General features: G+C 41.4%; 1 long non-coding RNA gene across 1 annotated transcript in view; it reads right to left on the minus strand.

The window, feature by feature from the left end:
• Nucleotides 1-17,015, minus strand: part of LOC121561370 — a 31,850-nt gene extending 14,835 nt beyond the window's left edge. The window contains exons 1-2 of the long non-coding RNA XR_006657466.1: nt 16,941-17,015; nt 16,279-16,306 (exon numbers count right to left, since the gene is read on the minus strand). This is a non-coding gene — a long non-coding RNA (uncharacterized LOC121561370). The remainder of the gene's footprint in view (nt 1-16,278; nt 16,307-16,940) is intronic.
• Nucleotides 17,016-18,791: the final 1,776 nt, after the last annotated feature.

Below are 18,791 nucleotides of genomic sequence, written 5' to 3' on the forward strand. Positions count from 1 at the left end.
GGTTAAGTAGTCCCCCAGATAAGCAGGGCGAGTTCGTGCCCGCATAGGCCTTTCTTCATCCGCCACCGCTTGTGGATCTGGCCCTTGGGGAGCCCACAGAGGCTGGGGCTCGGGTGGTAGTGGTGGAGGAGGTCCATCCGGTGGCGTCTCTGGCCTGCATGTCTGTTTTGTGTGCCTTCGTGTTCCTCGAGGGGCAGGGACTTTTCTGAGGCGGCTGGCGTGCCAGCGTGATCCATTGCTCATCATGAAATATGGCGGGCCCCAGTTGTCGACTGACCTGCAAGGGGTCCGACCAGAATGAGGGCATTTTGTTGCACTGCTGAGGCCGTCGGGCTCGGACCCAGTCTGACACTTGGATGATCGACAACTTCGAGCTAGTAGCAGGGGCCGAACGACACACTCACTTTCGCAAAGTGATTGTATTTTGAACAGTTCTTGCATATTTTCCCACGGGCTGGGCAGTTTGAAGCCCTTGAATTGTGAGAGCTAGCCCCACAGTTGCCACAGCTACTTCTGTTGGTTTGTCTGTGTGCCTGCTGCACGGGCATGCCGGTGTCTGTGTCCATGCAGCTATCGACGTGGGAGGGCGTGCGCAGCGCGTGATCGTTGTAGTGCGCCTGCTCGGGCTGAAGCTGCTGTGTGAGAATGGCTGGGGGCCGAGTGTATGCTGCAGAGCTGTCTGTTAGCATTGAAGAGCATTCCAACGCCGCTTCAACCTGGAGTGCTATTTTAATAGCTCCATCTAGTTGTAAATTATCCGATTCCAAAAGCAGTTTCTCCCATGTCTTTTCACATAACGTCCCCTCTATCAACTGATCCCTGATGATCTCGTCCTGAAGTGTCCCGTAGTTACAAGAGCTAGCCAAATCCCTCAGATTAGCCACGTAGCTTTGAATGGACTCACCCGGCCATTGGTGTCTCTTCCGTAGCCGGTAGCGTCGCTCTTTCCCGGTGAAGTGGTTGGAAATGTAGACGTGCGCGTATATAATAATAATATGCCATTTAGCAGACGCTTTTATCCAAAGCGATTTACAGTCATGTGCGCATACATGTTTACGTATGGGTGGTCCCAGGGATGGAACCCACTACCCTGGCGTTACAAGCGCCATGCTCTACCAATTGAGCTACAGAGGACCACGTATAAATAGATCAATTATGCCTTTTTGATGGAAATATTGAGGTGGGATTTTGGAGATCAGTTCATAATTTACGCGCGCTCTCTGCAAATAAGGCGGGCCAGCTCGATGTCCTAGGGCACGATATGCACCCTCTTTGCGTGGATGGCACACAGTTTGGTGTCCTCAAACAGACCGACCAGGTAAGCCTCGCTGGCCTCCTGCAGGGCCATCACGGCGGAGCTCTGGAAGCGCAGGTCGGTCTTGAAGAACAGGGCGATTTTTCTCCCCAGGCGCTGGAAGGGCACATTGCGGATGAGCAGCTCAGTGGAGCTTTGGTAACGACGGATCTCTCTGAGACACGGTGCCGGGCTTGTAACGGGGAGGCTCTCCTGCGCGCAGCCTTGGCGGCGAGCTGTATCCTGTAGGCTTTGCCACGGGTGGATTTGCGAGCGGTTTGCTTGGTTCTGGCCATGGCGCTAGCTTCCTTCTTAGACAGTCGGAGTATAGCCTCGAAATGCCCATGTGAAATGTATAAAGCCGGCAGTGGCATCTGCTGATTGGACACCATCTCCCCACCACCCCGATTGGCCCGTTACGGAGGCCTCCTCTGTCGGCTATCGGAAGGGATGCTTTGCTTCTCTCTTTTTTTGACCGCGCACCCAAAACAGTACACTGCGCACCCAAAACAATACACTGCGCGCCCATAAAACACACTGTACGCCAAAAAACAATACACTTTGCGTGCGCCCGCAATAATACACTGCGCGCCCAAAACAATAGATCACTGCTGGCCTTTACACGCAATAATAGTCGCCATAGTCAAGAGTGAAATCTTGTGTTATAATTTAATGCTAGCCTGCTATGGCAAACGAGGCCAATAGTAAACTGCGCGGATGCAACTGCACACTGCGCGCAGGCAAAAGCACAATGTGCGCGCAAAAGTACACTGCCGGCCCTTTATGCGCAATAATAGTCGCTGAAGTCAAGAGTGAAATCTTGTGTTATAATTTAATGCTAGCCTGCTATGGCGAACGAGGCCAATAGTCCACTGCGCGCAGGCATTAGGACACTGCCGCGCGATAATATTCGCCAAAGTCAAGAGTAAAATCTTTTGTTCTAATCACCACATGTTCAGTAATGGCATTTCCCCCCTTTATTCAAATTACAACCTCTCACTTTCAGTTATTTGAAATGAAATAATCTCTCAAATATCACTATATCTAAAACAAGCCATAGAAAGTTGGTTGCAATTTCAATTAAATCATCCAGAAACGACAGAACAAACTCAAATACACTAATAGGAGAAAATATATATTTATTGATATTGTATGTTGTATAGCCTTACTTGTTGGTATCTCAGACGACCAGAACCTTAATAATAATCACCATACTTACTTCACATAGCACGGACATATAGTAGACTACTGACACTCACTCCTATGGAATGGGTATGGGGACTGGACACGCCGGGACCCAGACCCTACTGTTGTCGATCACACATATTAATGTCGTGTTCAGGGTGCTATCAGAGTTATCGGAAATACCTAGTTCCGACTGGGAAGTTTCACTTGAATGACCCTCCAAGTAGGAATTACAAGTGAGAAATAGTGAAAATGTTGTTGCCAATCTTATTGGTTTAAGAATTGTTCCGACTTCAAAACCACTTGAACACAATCATGTGGGAGTTACAACTTCCCATTTTCCACGAGAATGTGAAGTTGGCATAATACAGCATTCAAGTGCTAGTCGGTACTAGGAAACGGACATTTCTGACTTGCTAACTGGTTGAACGCGTTACAATAGCCTAAGTATATAATATGATTGACATAACCACAATAGAAAGGCCTTGGAAGTGCCATAAGTGAAAGCCGACATATTTCATAATTTTTACATTAACCTCTTTAACATGTATTAAATGAATAATGAAGAAAATTGTGTAATTTAGACTCTACGAAATATGAAATGCATTATGAAGAAAATCGTGTACTGTTGCCTACACGGAAAAGGGGCCTTTCTGACCAAAAGTGCACCAGTATCCCAAAGTATTAATCGAAATCAAGCATAGAAAACAGCGTTAGCATTAATAAAACAATTTTTCCCACGAATTAAGTTGCACGTAAATGTGTGTATTTTCTCACAAATGATGTTCAGAAAATCTCAAACAGTACATAGGCATACAACTACAATGTTTGAAACATTATTAAATAAAGACAACATTTCTGTATATTCATAACGTTTAATTAGCCATAATAAAGAAAATAAAGAAAAATAGGCTATCCGTTTATGGTAGTTGTGTGTTAAATTGCTGTCTTTTCACACGAATTAAGTAGCACATAAATTCGTGTCTTTTCACACAGAAACGCACGAAATCTGATGAAATTCATTATGCTACCTGTGGTTTTCTCGAGCACGGTTATATGTCAGACATTTAAACGGCGACGGATAGCGGAATGCAAACCCCGTATTGAGTCAATACTGTCATCGATTGGTAAACATAATCCTTAACGTAAATATCCCAGGTTCGTACACAATGATTTTCCTTACATGTTGACTTTGCGCGCAGCCTTGGCGGCGAGCTGCATCCTGTAGGCTTTGCACCGGGTGGATTTGCGAGCGGTTTGCTTGGTTCTGGCCATGGCGCTAGCTTCCTTCTTAGACAGTCGGAGTATAGCCTCGAAATGCCCATGTGAAATGTATAAAGCCGGCAGTGGCATCTGCTGATTGGACACCATCTCCCCACCACCCCGATTGGCCCGTTACGGAGGCCTCCTCTGTCGGCAATCGGAAGGGATGCTTTGCTTCTCTTTTTTTTGACCGCGCACCCAAAACAGTACACTGCGCACCCAAAACAATACACTGCGCGCCCATAAAACACACTGTACGCCAAAAAACAATACACTTTGCGTGCGCCCGCAATAATACACTGCGCGCCCAAAACAATAGATCACTGCTGGCCTTTACACGCAATAATAGTCGCCATAGTCAAGAGTGAAATCTTGTGTTATAATTTAATGCTAGCCTGCTATGGCAAACGAGGCCAATAGTACACTGCGCGGATGCAACTGCACACTGCGCTCAGGCAAAAGCACAATGTGCGCGCAAAAGTACACTGCCGGCCCTTTATGCGCAATAATAGTTGCGGAAGTCAAGAGTGAAATCTTGTGTTATAATTTAATGCTAGCCTGCTATGGCAAACGAGGCCAATAGTCCACTGCGCGCAGGCATTAGGACACTGCCGCGCGATAATATTCGCCAAAGTCAAGAGTAAAATCTTTTGTTCTAATCACCACATGTTCAGTAATGGCATTTCCCCCCTTTATTCAAATTACAACCTCTCACTTTCAGTTATTTGAAATGAAATAATCTCTCAAATATCACTATATCTAAAACAAGCCATAGAAAGTTGGTTGCAATTTCAATTAAATCATCCAGAAACGACAGAACAAACTCAAATACACTAATAGGAGAAAATATATATTTATTGATATTGTATGTTGTATAGCCTTACTTGTTGGTATCTCAGACGACCAGAACCTTAATAATAATCACCATACTTACTTCACATAGCACGGACATATAGTAGACTACTGACACTCACTCCTATGGAATGGGTATGGGGACTGGACACGCCGGGACCCAGACCCTACTGTTGTCGATCACACATATTAATGTCGTGTTCAGGGTGCTATCAGAGTTATCGGAAATACCTAGTTCCGACTGGGAAGTTTCACTTGAATGACCCTCCAAGTAGGAATTACAAGTGAGAAATAGTGAAAATGTTGTTGCCAATCTTATTGGTTTAAGAATTGTTCCGACTTCAAAACCACTTGAACACAATCATGTGGGAGTTACAACTTCCCATTTTCCACGAGAATGTGAAGTTGGCATAATACAGCATTCAAGTGCTAGTCGGTACTAGGAAACGGACATTTCTGACTTGCTAACTGGTTGAACGCGTTACAATAGCCTAAGTATATAATATGATTGACATAACCACAATAGAAAGGCCTTGGAAGTGCCATAAGTGAAAGCCGACATATTTCATTATTTTTACATTAACCTCTTTAACATGTATTAAATGAATAATGAAGAAAATTGTGTAATTTAGACTCTACGAAATATGAAATGCATTATGAAGAAAATCGTGTACTGTTGCCTACACGGAAAAGGGGCCTTTCTGACCAAAAGTGCACCAGTATCCCAAAGTATTAATCGAAATCAAGCATAGAAAACAGCGTTAACATTAATAAGGGTGGCAGGTAGGTTAGTGGGTTAGAGCGTTGTGCCAGTAACCGAAAGGTCGCTGGTTCTAGTCCCCGGGCCGACTAGGTGAAAAATCTGTCGATGTGACCTTAAGCAAGGCACTTAACCCTAAATGCTCCTGTAAGTCGCTCTGGATAAGAGCATCTGCTAAATGACTAAAATGTAATAAAACAATTTTTCCCACGTAAAGTGTGTATTTTCTCACAAATTATGTTCAGAAAATCTCAAACAGTACATAGGCATACAACTACAATGTTTGAAACATTATTAAATAAAGACAACATTTCTGTATAATAAAGAAAAATAGGCTATCCGTTTATGGTTGTTGTGTGTAGCCTACTGGATAAATTGGTGTCTTTTCGCACGAATTAAGTAGCACATAAATTCGTGTCTTTTCACACAGAAACGCACAAAATCTGCTGAAATACATTACGCTACCTGTGGCTTTCTCGAGCACAGTTATATGTCAGACATTTGAGCGGCTAGGGATAACGGAAAGCAAACCCCGTATTGAGTCAAAACTATCATCTATTGGTAAACATAATCCTTAACGTAAATATCCCAGGTTAGTACACAACGATTTTCCTTGCATGTTTTGCTAGGTCCTGCAGGACATCACCCCCTTCATCTTCCTGGAATAAAAAATCACACACAAACACAGACATTCTTTCAATGTTGGGAACACATTTTACATGAACATTTAAATCAAGATGGATTACGAGATGCCCAGGCTGATGCGCAAAGGCAACTATTGCTTATATATTTGGAGTTCATGTTAAATGTAATTTTAAATTATAATTCAATTACATTTACTGATTAAGCCAACTCAAACATTTTCAGTTTATGCTACTCAGAATATTTATTCATCTTTCTCATTGCAATATCTCAAGAGAACTTAATAATTTCAAGCATGAAAATGAAACATAAATATCCTGAGTTAACTTAACATTTATTCGTTTTTTCAATCTATCTTCTGATTACCCATAACTCAAAAACATAGACTTGTTACAACTCAAAATCATTTACCACCAAACTTAAAATATTTGTGGCAACTGATTGCCTTAAAAATAATAAGTACTCTTGACTTAAAGGTCAAACAAAAAAACATAATCTATTCAGATGTTTAGTAGAAACTTTTCTTGCCCAGTCTTTTAGCAAAAAATATGAAATAAAAAAACATAAATAAAAAAATAACAATTAACAAGTCTACTTCTGGGCATTTTGTTTATACTTTAAGATGAACTATGTAATAGTAGAACATATTCAAACTCAGAAAAGCTAAAATTACATTAAGAAAATAACAGTTTATAAGCTATTTGTGATATAATGATAATACAACATTACCAGGAGGGCATCAGCAAGTCTTGGGTGGTGACCAAACATTTGTTTAGAAAGATTATTTGCCCACACCTGTGCCTTTTAGCACAAAATGAAACGATCTATTTAATAATAATAGTAATATAACAATAATAGTAATACAAATCATTAAGAATTAAAAAGAGAATTAAATAAACAATTACAAAGGCACACTTTTGGCCATCTGGTTGTAAACTTGCAGTGCAGCAATGTATAAACAAATTGCTTGTAAATTCTTCACAACTAAAACTGCTAAAATTTCAAAAACGGTACATTAACATGTACAAAGGCAGTGTTTAGCCTTCCTTTGGCTATCTGGTTCAAATCTAGCAACTTCAGGGTGCACTGTATAGTTTTAGAAAATTAATTCAAACTCGAAAAGCAAAATTAACAATATTAATAAGACAATAAAAATGATTTAACCATTTCCATAACTGAATAAACATCCCATCCTCAGAAGAAAATAAAGTCCCTATAACACTGTTTCCAACTAGAAAGGTTACTAAAGTAAAGTAGCCTGAAACTTTGAGGACAGTTTATTTATTTATGAAAATGTATCAATGAAGAGCTTTCCTTTCTGATAAAAATGTACTTCCCAAAGCTATATAGTACACCTTTTAAAAACAAATGACATAGTGTATAAATATGGAGGATATATTTATTCATGATTCAAATTGAAAGTCCAAAGAGAAAACAAAGCAAGATCAAATTAATAGTATTATTTTACTACGCTACTAGGAAAAATCATGCCATAATTAAATGTATGATGTAAAAGCTTAAAATGGAAATACTTCAATTAAAATCTAAAATATAATAGTTTTATTTTAGCCTTTCCCCTTTATAATTTTCAATTTGACATTTTATCTTTTGAATTTTACGTTTTACATTTGACATTGACATTTTCAGATTCACCTTTTACATTTTGATTTAAGCTTTTCATTTAGAAGTGACAGGTGTCAATTTAAATGAGGAGGCATGGCCCAACGGCTGGTGGGAGGGTCTGAAACGACTTCCAGCTGACAGTTGAAGCTTTGCATTTTAAATTTGACTTTTTAAATTTAATTATGGCATGATTTTTCCTAGTAGTGTAGTAAAATAATAATATTTTTAATTTGATCTCGCTTCATTTTCCCTTTGGCCTTTCAATTTGAATTATGAATAAAAATATCCTCCATATATAAACACTTAATTCAACCCTGAATTTCAGTTTTAACAACAATAAAATGTACATTAAAACGTACAAAGACAGTGTGTACTTTGTGCCATTTGGCTGAAAACCAGTTGAGTAGAGCAGCAACTTTAACATAAACAGTTGAACAGTATTCAACATGGACCTGACATGACATATTCTCATTATGGATTATGCTCTAACAGAGTGAGCCATCAGAATCCACCACTCCTTTTTGGATCTTCAGTTACACATACAACATCAGCTCATTTTTAAGAGTCTGCAGCTTGGGTGACAGTTTAGAGTCATCAAGACCAAGTAAGATTTTCTGTGTGAACTCAAAAGTGTTTGTCAGTCCCTTGGGATAGCTGAGATGTAGTGCATAAATCAGGCCGAACATTACCAGGAAGGCATCAGCAAGCCTGGGGAGATTGACAACCACATCACCCTCTAGGACGACAGAGACTCTCACTGGGTGGTAGTGAACTGGGCTTGTGGCATCATCACTGACTGTTGTAAGGAGGACCACTGATGCATCCCACAGGTCTGGCTCATCCGTATCATCCTTTAAAAAATGAAAGGGAGAACATATACTAATCACATTTACTGAAACTATGGCTGTGGCAATTTTGATTACAGTTGGATGTAGGGGTGGAACGGTACATGTATTTGTATTGAACCGAAATGGTACGGGCGTCTCGGTACGGTACATGAATTTACACGGAGAATACACAGTATAAAAATAAATAAAACTTGAGTGCAAATTAATTAATGTAATCCGGAACTACTGTTAGACAAGCGGTTCTTTAGGGACACCTAATCTGTAGCCCTGCCCTTAGCTCTGAAGCTCCCGAGCCCCGCCTACATGTCGAGTCAGTCAGTCCAGTCCAAATGAAGAGTCCACATGAAGCGAACTAGTCCCTTCCAAATACAACAAAACACGGACGTAGCTGTATCCCTTCTCGCCTCGACCACAAATGGCCTCCAGGCCCGTTTGATTCGCTGTTTGCTCCGGTATTAGCTGTTAGCTTCGCCGTTAGCGTGTGAAGCTAACACCAAAACTCGTCAACTGCTCTGTGTAACCGAAGCTGCTCTTTTAACATCCCTGCTCTGTGCATTCACATATGAGAGCAGCGCTTGTCTCCCATATCACACTACTAGCTGATTGTCTTATTTTGTTTACAAGTTACAGATGGAGTCTGGAGACGATGCAGGGTACTTCTTGTTTACTGTTTACATCTTACTTTATACACTTCAAGCTGTTACAGCTAGCTCAGTGGACAGCCTGAGACATGCACAATAAAAAAATGTGCCTTCTGCATTTTTGTTTTGCTTTCCCCTCCATTGTACCAAACCGAACCGTGATGTCTGAACCGAGGTATGAACCGAACCGTGACTTCTGTGTACTGTTCCACCCCTAGTTGGATGTCATTTAAATAACAATAAATACACAAGTCTGAAAGACTCCTGTTCATTCTGCTGCGTTGTGCTCTCGTTGCTGAGAAAGTGAGATTACTTTTATGTGTTCCACTTTGAGGCTAATGACAGCTACTTGATTTTCTTTGCAGTTGATTTTTCTGATGCTGTAATGGGCTCAAAATGACACTTCACACTTATAAACATCTTGCCAGAGGTTTGTAGTTGAAACACTGGTACATATACAGAAATTCTAGTGTGTTGGAAATGAAATGAAGATATTAATTTGTTAATTTACAGTACAATAGGCCTGATATCTCTTTACTGGGACTTACCACACATGTTCTGAAAAATACAGAGACTTCCTCTAGTAGATAATCAGGAAGGGCATGGAGAACAGTGGTACGCCTTGTGTGGACATCATGTAATTCCTAAGAAGATTACAATAGTGTTGTGACAAGTTTACTTATCAAACCCAATGACAAACAGTCCCAACTTATTAATTAATTAATTAATTAATTAATTAATTGCCAATATCTGCACATAAATCCACTAATAACCTGCTGACTGGTGCAATTGTGGAATTAAAAAGCTTATTTGAAGCATTAAACTCCCAATATTACACTAAGACTACCTGTGAAATGTATAATCACCTGTGTATCATGGCCTTTGAAAATGTTTGCCAAAGCATCTGCAGTCTTTTCAGTTTTGGAAGCTTTCTTTCTAAATAAGGCCATCAAACGAGGAGTGTGGCGATCAAGCTCGGCATAGAAAGTGTTAGGTAGGTTCTGGTTAGTTATCCGTTGGAACTCTGCATATACCTCCATTGAGGAAAGGACAGTAACAGTAATTATTTATTTTAGGATGAATGAAATTAGGCAACATTACACACAATGTGACATACAGTAGCAAAGATAAAAACAGAAAAAATTACCTACAAAATGAATTTATTTATTAAATTGATGATGTTTTTACCTCAGACTGCATATGAAGAGCAGGCCAGAGGTCCATTAGCTCTTTCACCGATGGGCAGGACATTACAATAGTCTGTCATCGCAAGGCAAACGTGTTCTGCATCATCTTACTAATAAGGGGTAGGTTTCTCTCAGTCTTCTTTACTTCCTCAACAATAGCCTGCCTCAAAAGGTCAAGGCTTGAGGGATCCTCTCCTTGAGGAAAGTTAGGCAGAAAGTTGACCTTTGCACACTTAGGCCTTTTGATGTTGGAGTGTGAAGGTTCATTCTCAGGGTTTTTTCGGCTTCTTTCCCAGCATTTACAGCGACCTCCTGACATCCAGCCCTTCTCATCTTGGTCCTGTAATTGCCCATTTTTAACTTGATGCTTTTCTTCCAGCCATTCCATCCATTGTCAGATCCTTCTTCTTTTAAACAGGGGTGTTTCCTCACAAGAGCTTCAGCCACCATTGCTCTCTCTTTATCACTGGGGTAAGCCTTAAAATCATATACAGTGGGGCAGGGGCGGTGTGTTCAATAGGGCGATATGGGCGACGCACTGCCAAACGGGAAAAGGAAGGGATTTTTTTTCTAATCAATTATATCACGGCAACAGTAGTTATCAGTGTTGTAATCTAGACGTCTGATCTGCCACATTGCCACTAAATGTCCAATCAGGCTAAAGTCGTGCTTCAAATGCCCGCCCCCCTTTTGGGGCGATTTCAGTCAGGTTGAAAATCGCCCAGAAGTCTCTCATAGCCTCTAATGTAAAATAAAAAAAAATCAAATATCAGAGCTTTCAATACAATCTCTATGGGTTTCTGAGGGCTTGCACTTACGCGCTTTCATCATACGTAACGTAACCATGAACGTAACTAAAAAAAGAGCGGGTAGCCTCATCAATCAATTCACTACTACTGTGAAAATGGCTATAGCGTTCAGTGCAACTCGATTGTCTCTTTGAAATAAGTTACTTTTTGTCGGCGAACAAATGAAGATAAATTGGCAACGAAACAATTAGGACCTCCCAGACCAAACTTAATAATTCAACAGGTTTCTACTAAAGGGGGGAAGTCCTACACCCGAGGATTTTCCAAAAATTGGTACGAACGAAAAACCTGGCTAGCAGGCTGCGATGTAGCTAATGCAGTCTTCTGCTACCCCCTGCTTACTCTTTCACCCTGAAGGCGGCACGGCAGACAGCACCGCTTGGACAGCGACTGGTGTGTAACGGACATGCACCATCTTTCAGGAAAGATTAAGAAACATGAGCTGTCAAAGACCCACATGGATAGCTGTTTGAGATTGTCTGCTTTGGGGAGAGTGAACATTCCCACTCAACTGGATGAGGGATACAGGCTAGCTGTCCGCCGCCACAACGATGAGGTTAGTGTTGATAATCACAAGTTTACTGGAGAACTGAAACTGACAAGGCTGACAAGATAGGACCCTTTTGTCCATTGTTATTGGATAGGAACAGAACTTATAACCAGCTCCTGACCTAAATAGATCTTAGCACAACATTTTACTCAACATATCATATTCCATATTCACTATAACAAATATATTTACTACGACATTAGCAAGAACCGCCACATCCTCAGCCGGCTAATCCATTGTGTGAAGTTTTGCGGAGTGTTTGAGTTAGCTTTGCGAGGCAAAGATGAAACTGAGGGCTCCACCAACCCTGGTAAGCCAACACTTTTGAGATCAGTCAATAAATGCTTCTGGTATTGACTTATATGCTGCCCCTGTCTTCATGTTGTTGCTGGACATATCTTTTTTAAAATGTGTGTAGGTCACCTAAATCATCAGAAAAATTGCACCCCCTGAGAATTTTTTCAGGAGCCGCCACTGCAGTGGGGAGAACAAGTATTTGATACACTGCCGATTTTGCAGGTTTTCCTACTTACAAAGCATGTAGAGGTCTGTAATTTTTATCATAGGTACACTTCAACTGTGAGAGATGTTATCTAAAACAAAAATCCAGAAAATCACATTGTATGATTTTAAAGTAATTAATTTGCATTTTATTGCATGACATAAGTATTTGATCACCTACCAACCAGTAAGAATTCCGGCTCTCACAGACCTGTTAGTTTTTCTTTAAGAAGCCCTCCTGTTCTCCACTCATTACCTGTATTAACTGCACCTGTTTGAACTCGTTACCTGTATAAAAGACACCTGTCCACACACTCAATCAAACAGACTCCAACCTCTCCACAATGGCCAAGACCAGAGAGCTGTGTAAGGACATCAGGGATAAAATTGTAGACCTGCACAAGGCTGGGATGGGCTACAGGACAATAGGCAAGCAGCTTGGTGAGAAGGCAACAACTGTTGGCGCAATTATTAGAAAATAGAAGAAGTTCAAGATGACGGTCAATCACCTTCGGTCTGGGGCTCCATGCAAGATCTCACCTCGTGGGGCATCAATGATCATGTTGAAGGTGAGGGATCAGCCCAGAACTACACGGCAGGACCTGGTCAATGACCTGAAGAGAGCTGGGACCACAGTCTCAAAGAAAACCATTAGTAACACACTACGCCGTCATGGATTCAAATCCTGCAGCGCACGCAAGGTCCCCCTGCTCAAGCCAGCGCATGTCCAGGCCCGTCTGAAGTTTGCCAATGACCATCTGGATGATCCAGAGGAGGAATGGGAGAAGGTCATGTGGTCTGATGAGACAAAAATAGAGCTTTTTGGTCTAAACTCCACTCGCCGTGTTTGGAGGAAGAAGAAGGATGAGTACAACCCCAAGAACACCATCCCAACCCTGAAGCATGGAGGTGGAAACATCATTCTTTGGGGATGCTTTTCTGCAAAGGGGACAGGACGACTGCACCATATTGAGAGGAAGATGGATGGGGCCATGTATCGCGAGATCTTGGCCAACAACCTCCTTCCCTCAGTAAGAGCATTGAAGATGGGTCGTGGCTGGGTCTTCCAGCATGACAACGACCCGAAACACACAGCCAGGGCAACTAAGGAGTGGCTCCGTAAGAAGCATCTCAAGGTCCTGGAGTGGCCTAGCCAGTCTCCAGACCTGAACCCAATAGAAAATCTTTGGAGGGAGCTGAAAGTCTGTATTGCCCAGCGACAGCCCCGAAACCTGAAGGATCTGGAGAAGATCTGTATGGAGGAGTGGGACAAAATCCCTGCTCCAGTGTGTGCAAACCTGGTCAAGACCTACAGGAAACGTATGATCTCTGTAATTGCAAATAAAGGTTTCTGTACCAAATATTAAGTTCTGCTTTTCTGATGTATCAAATACTTACGTCATGCAATAAAATGCAAATTATTTTCTTAAAAATCATACAATGTGATTTTCTGGATTTTTTTACATTCCGTCTCTCACAGTTGAAGTGTACCTGTGATAAAAATTACAGACCTCTACATGCTTTGTAAGTAGGAAAACCTGCAAAGTCGGCAGTGTATCAAATACTTGTTCTCCCCACTGTATGGTAGATGTCAGTTTGTCTAAAACATTGTGCTTTTGGTCCCTTGACAACTGAAGAGGTCTTTCATTCTTTTCAAATTCAGCATTCCCATCTCTAAGTGTCAACGTCAAATGCAAATGTGGGAATTTGTAAAGGACCTGGAGGCCATCTGCTCAGACGTTCTGGGGATGACACATCTGAAAGGGTATCAGTTGATGCAAGAGAACTGGAATCCTGTCTAACTGTATTTGGTCACCTACAAACAAGCAAGATTTCTGGCTCTCACAGACCTGTAACTTCTTATTTAAGAGTCTCCTCTGTCCTCCACTTGTTACCTGTATTAATGGCACCTGTTTGAACTTGTTATCAGTATAAAAGACACCTGTCCACAACCTCAAACAGTCACACTCCAAACTCCACTATGGCCAAGACCAAAGAGCTGTCAAAGGACACCAGAAACAAAATTGTAGACCTGCACCAGGCTGGGAAGACTGAATCTGCAATAGGTAAGCAGCTTGGTTTGAAGAAATCAACTGTGGGAGCAATTATTAGGAAATGGAAGACATACAAGACAAGACCACTGATAATCTCCCTCGATCTGGGGCTCCACGCAAGATCTCACCCCGTGGGGTCAAAATGATCACAAGAATGGTGAGCAAAAATCCCAGAACAACACGGGGGGACCTAGTGAATGACCTGCAGAGAGCTGGGACCAAAGTAACAAAGCCTACCATCAGTAACACACTACGCCGCCAGGGACTCAAATCCTGCACTGCCAGACATGTCCCCCTGCTTAAGCCAGTACATGTCCAGGCCCGTCTGAAGTTTGCTAGAGTGCATTTGGATGATCCAGAAGAGGATTGGGAGAATGTCATATGGTCAGATGAAACCAAAATATAACTTTTTGGTAAAAAGTAAACTCGTCGTGTTTGGAGGACAAAGAATGCTGAGTTGCATCCAAAGAACACCATACCTACTGTGAAGCATGGGGGTGGAAACATCATGTTTTGGGGTTGTTTTTCTGCAAAGGGACCAGGACGACTGATCCGTGTAAAGGAAAGAATGAATGGGGCCATGTATCGTGAGATTTTGAGTGAAAACCTCCTTCCATCAGCAAGGGCATTGAAGATGAAACGTGGCTGGGTCTTTCAGCATGACAATGATCCCAAACACACCGCCCGGGCAACGAAGGAGTGGCTTCGTAAGAATCATTTCAAGGTCCTGGAGTGGCCTAGCCAGTCTCCAGATCTCAACCCCATAGAAAATCTTTAGAGGGAGTTGAAAGTCTGTGTTGCCCAGCGACAGCCCCAAAACATCACTGCTCTAGAGGAGATCTGCATGGAGGAATGGGCCAAAATAACAGCAACAGTGTGTGAAAACCTTGTGAAGACTTACAGAAAACGTTTGACCTGTGTCATTGCCAACAAAAAGGTATATAACAAAGTATTGAGAAACTTTTGTTATTGACCAAATACTTATTTTCCACCATAATTTGCAAATAAATTCATAAAAAATCCTACAATGTGATTTTCTGGATTTTTTTTCTCATTTTGTCTGTCATAGTTGACGTGTACCTATGATGAAAATTAAAGGCCTCTCTCATCTTTTTAAGTGGGAGAATTTGCACAATTGGTGGCTGACTAAATACTTTTTTCCCCCACTGTACATGATGGTATGACCAGGTGCTTCTAAATGGTACTCTTCTGGCATTACCAATGGATAGTTGTGCTCTATAAATGTCTTCCTTAGCTTATAAGAGGACAACTCTGCACCTTTGGAGGTTGCACTAAATACAACATTAGAGTCCATGACAGCACTGACAACTTCATTGAGTGTGGAATCTGTGATATTGTGACCATGTCTCTGCAATATATCATTAATTGCATCCTTGATCAATGGCTGAGATAAAGAGAAGATCTGATTCAAGTGATCAACTATTTCTTGTGAAGCTGTGTTTGACACATGAAGGATAGCCTGCATCTTTAGAAATAAAGATGCTGCATTAAGTTTGAGCTGATTTTTAGTTTTGAAGTATCACACTGCTCATCATCCTGCATTTCTGTGCTCTGAACTGGACACTCTTCATCCACATCAATAGCGACGTTAGAGTTGGTGGCTTGGAGATTCTGAGTATGTTCATAGACAATGTCACTACCAAAGTCTGACGCAAGACTCGCTTGATGCACTCTACTTTTATGGGAATTAAAAGAAGCGTATACATTTGTGCTATAGTTACAACCTTTGTATGGGCATACCACTGTCTCATGCTTTTTTAAGTGTGTTCTTATGTGACTGAGGAGTACAGACTCAGAAAAAGGTTTCTGAAATGTGCATAAAGGACACTTGAAAGTCACAAGTTCCTGAATCTGCTTTGCATTCCTGTTATGTTCTTGAGTATGATATCTTGACAGATGAGTACTCAGTGCACTAAGTGTCTGAAATGTGCACATGCAATCATCATGGAGGCATGGGAGCGGGCTCATTTTTGAAAAGTGGCTGTGCTGCAGTCTGCAGTGTTTAAATAAATATTTTCTAGTGGTAAAAGAAGCTGAACACAACTTACAGTGCCAAGTCATATTTGTTGCAGCAACCTGAAAACACACAAAAAAATATTATTTTACAGGACACCTGTCATGAAGTTTAAACCTCCATCAGAACTATCAAAAACTGCAGTCATATATTCCTCATACTAAAAGTGTACAACAATATAGCTACACCAACATTGATTAAAACAAAGTAGATGTGTAAGATGCCTGTTAGACTATTCAAAACATTGTATTAAACAAATAAGTCAAAGTTAGGTAACGTTGGGCTGGTAGCATCCATAAATTCTTATCGTAGCAATAACAAAAAACATTATACAAAAAAATGAACCAGCTAATTCAACTTGCAGAGAATAGCCTAAGGCACAACACGTGGAGTTAGCTTCTGCTTTCACTCACAACACTGACACAGCTCCAGCACAGATTTCAAGTTTTTATTGAGTAGTACATGATACCTTACTATCCACCGCTGCACGTTGGGCTCAACCAGTTTTTTACAACTACATTAGCCTAGCCATGTAGCCTATACAGCAAGCTAACAGGCAGGATGACTTTGCATGTTAGCTTGCTAACCTAACGGATAACCGCTTTACATTGCTAACGTGACTCACTTTGTCCGTCTTAAAAACACGTTGAACCTCCAGAAACAAACATTCAAGCAAGTTTTATGTTGACTACTTACATTCACAACTCAATTGTGCAGAGCTGAGTGTTACCCTCCGGTCTCCTGCTCTTCTCCTCAGCTCCGGTCTGCTGCCTGAAGAGGAAGTGCACGCAAATACTACAAAATAAAATATGTGAGCGCATATATGTAATTTGTTAACTAGCAAACCTTGTAACAAGCAAACTATTAACAATTAATTCTTTATAAACGTATATACAGTGGGGGAAAAAAGCATTTAGTCAGCCACCAATTGTGCAAGTTCTCCCACTTAAAAAGATGAGAGAGGCCTGTAATTTTCATCATAGGTACACGTCAACTATGACAGACAAATTGAGGAAAAAAAATCCAGAAAATCACGTTGTAGGATTTTTAATGAATTTATTTGCAAATTATGGTGGAAAATAAGTATTTGGTCACCTACAAACAAGCAAGATTTCTGGCTCTCACAGACCTGTAACTTCTTCTTTAAGAGGCTACTCTGTCCTCCACTCGTTACCTGTATTAATGGCACCTGTTTGAACTTGTTATCAGTATAAAAGACACCTGTCCACAACCTCAAACAGTCACACTCCAAACTCCACTATGGCCAAGACCAAAGAGCTGTCAAAGGACACCAGAAACAAAATTGTAGACCTGCACCAGGCTGGGAAGACTGAATCTGCAATAGGTAAGCAGCTTGGTTTGAAGAAATCAACTTTGGGAGCAATTATTAGGAAATGGAAGACATACAAGACCACTGATAATCTCCCTCGATCTGGGGCTCCACGCAAGATCTCACCCCGTGGGGGTCAAAATGATCACAAGAACGGTGAGCAAAAATCCCAAACCACACAGGGGGACCTAGTGAATGACCTGCAGAGAGCTGGGACCAAAGTAACAAAGCCTACCATCAGTAACACACTACGCCGCCAGGGACTAAAATCCTGCAGTGCCAGACGTGTCCCCCTGCTTAAGCCAGTACATGTCCAGGCCCGTCTGAAGTTTGCTAGAGTGCATTTGGATGATCCAGAAGAGGATTGGGAGAATGTCATAAGAAACCAAAATATAACTTTTTGGTAAAAACTCAACTCGTCGTGTTTGGAGGACAAAGAATGCTGAGTTGCATCCAAAGAACACCATACCTACTGTGAAGCATGGGGGTGGAAACATCATGCTTTGGGGCTGTTTTTCTGCAAATGGACCAGGACGACTGATCCGTGTAAAGGAAAAAATGAATGGGGCCATGTATCGTGAGATTTTGAGTGAAAACCTCCTTCCATCAGCAAGGGCATTGAAGATGAAACGTGGCTGGGTCTTTCAGCATGACAATGATCCCAAACACACCGCCCGGGCAACGAAGGAGTGGCTTCGTAAGAAGCATTTCAAGGTCCTGGAGTGGCCTAGCCAGTCTCCAGATTTCAACCCCATAGAAAATCTTTGGAGGGAGTTGAAAGTCCGTGTTGCCCAGCGACAGCCCCAAAACATCACTGCTCTAGAGGAGATCTGCATGGAGGAATGGGCCAAAATACCAGCAACAGTGTGTGAAAACCTTGTGAAGACTTACAGAAAACGTTTGACCTGTGTCATTGCCAACAAAGGGTATATAACAAAGTATTGAGAAACTTTTGTTATTGACCAAATACTTATTTTCCACCATAATTTGAAAATAAATTCATAAAAAATCCTACAATGTGATTTTCTGGATTTTTTTTTCTCATTTTGTCTGTCATAGTTGACGTGTACCTATGATGAAAATTACAGGCCTCTCTCATCTTTTTAAGTGGGAGAACTTGCACAATTGGTGGCTGACTAAATACTTTTTTCCCCCACTGTACACGTATGTGTGTGTGTGTGTGTGATATTTTATATATACAAATCTGACGCAATTGA

This window comes from Coregonus clupeaformis, chromosome 26, assembly GCF_020615455.1.
Source record: "Coregonus clupeaformis isolate EN_2021a chromosome 26, ASM2061545v1, whole genome shotgun sequence".
Classification (NCBI taxonomy): domain Eukaryota; kingdom Metazoa; phylum Chordata; class Actinopteri; order Salmoniformes; family Salmonidae; genus Coregonus; species Coregonus clupeaformis.